Source organism: Panthera pardus, unplaced genomic scaffold (assembly GCF_024362965.1).
Source record: "Panthera pardus isolate Hobbes unplaced genomic scaffold, ASM2436296v1 HiC_scaffold_15, whole genome shotgun sequence".
Classification (NCBI taxonomy): Eukaryota; Metazoa; Chordata; class Mammalia; order Carnivora; family Felidae; genus Panthera; species Panthera pardus.
Genome location: NW_026526710.1, coordinates 37,396,023 through 37,399,560, shown reverse-complemented (window position 1 = coordinate 37,399,560; position 3,538 = coordinate 37,396,023). Strand labels below are relative to the sequence as shown.

The 3,538-nt window shown below is 36.5% G+C and overlaps 1 pseudogene; it reads left to right on the top strand.

The window, feature by feature from the left end:
* Nucleotides 1-3,187: 3,187 nt before the first annotated feature.
* Nucleotides 3,188-3,322, top strand: LOC128777144 (small nucleolar RNA SNORA62/SNORA6 family; annotated as a pseudogene).
* Nucleotides 3,323-3,538: the final 216 nt, after the last annotated feature.

Genomic DNA, 3,538 nt, shown 5'->3' with positions numbered 1-3,538 from the left:
AGGTAAACAAAAAGTACTTTAATACCAGGCATAGAGAGAGGAGGACCTGATCTAAGTGAGGAGCTGTCTGCAAGAAAACAAGGGGTTAGTGGGGTGCCTGGGTGGCTCATTTGGTTAAGTGTTCGACTTCAGCTCAGGTCATGATCTTGCAGTTTGTGAGTTCGAGCCCTGCATTGGGCTCTGTGCTCACAGCTCAGAGCCTGGAGTCTGCTTCAGATTCTGTGTCTGCCCCTTCCCTGCTCATGCTCTGTGTCTCTCTGTCTCTCAATAATAAATAAATGTCAAAAAAAAAAAAGAAAAAAGAAAACAAGGGGTTAAGCCAAAGTGACATTTTGGAGCAAGAAACATTGGCATTTGATGGACCTATTCTGACCTAAAACTCATCCATGAAATTATCCATTTTTCTATATTCTTAGCTTGGGATTCAATCATCATTTTTAAAAGTGTCATTTGATCCCTTTTTGTGTGTTTTGGTTGTGACAAACACATAATTCTTCCCTGATATAGTGATTTATGTAAATAGTATAATTTTATTAATACTTCCCTGGTATACAGCCTACATGGAAATATACTACCATTAAACTGTTGATAATACCATAACGGATTTAGGAAAATGTATTCTACTGGCAATTATTTTGTGTCCTGTAGCTTCATTAAGTTCTTCATCTAGATTTCAGGAAGATCTATGTGCCGCATTAATGGTCTATTGCCTCATAACAAGAGTTTTGAAATGAAGGATGAAATTACCAAGGAGCCATCTATATGAATGATGGGAAAAGTGAGATAATGAAAACATAGTGTGGGAGCCTCCTTGACAACATGTATCAGTTGAGGATGTGCAAATTAATTTAAGCATTAAATGTTTGGACCTCAAATCTTTCATAGAGAATTTCTTTTTCAGTTAGCATCAGTAGAATAAAAGTAACCTGGTGTTCTTAAAGAGATACTACATTAGAATGATAATATTTTTGATATAGAAGTGAACTGCACAGATGTTAAATTCTTTAGAGATTTTAGAATAGTGATCAGCAAACCTGCAGGTCAAAGGTGGCCACTGCTTGTTTTTATAAATATAGTTTTACTGGAACACAGTCACCTTCATTCATTCATATATGTAACAGCAGCATTGAATAGTTTTTTTTTAAGTTTATTTATTTTAAGAGACAGAGAGTGAGCAGGGAGGGGCAGAGAGAGAGGGAGAGAGAAAATATCAAGCAGGCTCTGTGCTGAGCCTGAGGTGGGCTTGAACTCACAAACCATGAAACCAAGACTGGAGCCAAAATCAAAGAGTCTGATGCTTAACTAACTGAGCCATCCAGGTGCCCTCAACATTGAATAGTTTAAAAAGAGCCTTTAAAGACTAAAATATTTGTAACTTATCCATAAAGACTAAAATATTTGTAACTTATCCTTTTCCCAGCCCCTGCTTGAGAAATAAAAAGCTTGCTGGCCCCTTCTCTAGCAAGAATAATAATTATAATATTAAGGGAGCACAGAGGAGGTCATTCTATTCTAGCAGCCTTGAAGCTCTGTTTTTGCTTCTCCCTACTCCTGGATAGGAAGTTAGAAATTTATCCTTCCCTAGTGTCCTCCCTTCCTGTAGACATTAGGATTGGGCCACATGTTATTAAATTAGCTTCCTGACCTTAACTCCTTTCTACCATTCTTACCTTCTACACTGAGACACACTGGCCCTCTTACTATTCCTCAAGAATGCCATGTTCCAATTCATTTCATATTTTTCAAAAGCCTCGAACACTCTTCCATTGTCTTCACATGGATGGTTCCTTCTTATCTAAAAGTTCTTAAACTAAAAGTTCTCAGCTTAAGTGTCCTATGTCCAGAAGGGGGTTTTCTGACCACTCTATTTATAGTATGTCTTCCTACCCTATTACTTTCTAACTTATTACTTTCTTAATTGTTTATTACATGAGCCACCATCTGGAATCATTTAGTCTGTTTTTTTAAAACTTACTTATTGTCTATTCCTGCTCTCAGCTGTCAGCTCATACACACGAGCAGTGTTTGGCACATAAAAGGCCTCAGTATTCATTGATGGTGTTTGTTGAAATACTCTGCTGAGATAAAGTTGACACTGTAATTCAGAGGTAGTGATAGAGGCTGGATCTAGATTCAGAAAGTTATTTATACTTATGCAAATTAATGCGTGCAAAGGTTCATAATTTCACAGACACTTAAGGCCTAATTTTACTTACAAAATACCCCAGGGAGCTTCAACAAGCTTCCAACTGTAAATGATGGTGTTATATGGTTTTGTGTAATTCTGAATATTCTATTTTATAAGCAACTATCCTATACTTTGTTCAGCTCCAAATTCTTACCTGATGCCTGAATTATTTTAGTAGCCATTTTTAGACGTCAATTTTCAGCTATACCATTAACCTGGGAGTGAAAGTGATTATATAAGTGAACAGCTTCCTTGATTATGACTAACTTTATGTACTGGTCTCATCATTTGTATATGCAAGAATATACATGCTGGAAGTCCTAGTGAAACCTAAACTACCTCCTTTTTAATCAGTGTTGTCCTTATTGGATTTCAAAGTAACTCTCCCTGGAACAGAAAACTCCGTTACATTTGCTGCTTTAATTTTCAGACCAACTTCTATCTACTGTGACACACTGTTCTCATTAGCTAAGGAAATTAGGTTACAAAATCTAGGTGGGCAACACTTAGTGTCAAAGAAACAGCTATTTGACTCCAATTAAAGAGTTATGGCTTAGTAAAGCTCTACTGCTTTCATAAATTGATGAGGTAGTTTTGGATATTGTCAAAGTTATTAGTGTGGCTGAACAGTTGTGTTATACCAGAGAATCAACAAAGAAAAAAATGTATGCCAGCAAACTTTCCTTACTTGAGATGATTGAAATGGAGTGCAGGTTACAAAGTACGGATTCTAGCAAATTTGAACTTTGCCAGTGTTCAACGTGCTCAATTCAGGATAAAATGGTGTTGTTTATGTAGTGTTGTTGACTTATGAGACATCTGGGGCTGTGTGCACTTAAATGCATGACCTGAGTCACTCTTTAATTAGTAAGAAGCTGAAGTACTATTTAGTAAATTACTCCTACAGTGCATTAAATCTTCTCCTCTCTGAAAGAAAAAAAAACCCAAACTTTGCATGCTTGTTTACTTTATTTATCCCTAACTTATAATCAGAGTTAATTTGAACAATGAAAAATCTGGCATAATGAACTCACAAGTGTAGGTAGTGTGCTACATGATGGGCAAGGCTTTTGGTAACACCACAAGGGTCTCTGGCCCAATGAATGGAGATTGATAGTAATTCTTGCTACAAGTAAAAAACAGCACATTATTGTGTTTAAAACTGAAATTATGATATTTTGCTCTAACTGGCATTAACTAGATTTACATTGCTGTCTATATAGTTCAGCTCAGTTTACGTGTCCCCTAGTGCCAGATTTGTGACACCACTTTTAGCCCATACTTCAGTTGTTCGGATTATATGGTTTTAACTGGAGATTTCTGTTAAGATGCTCCTCCCAATATTGCAAA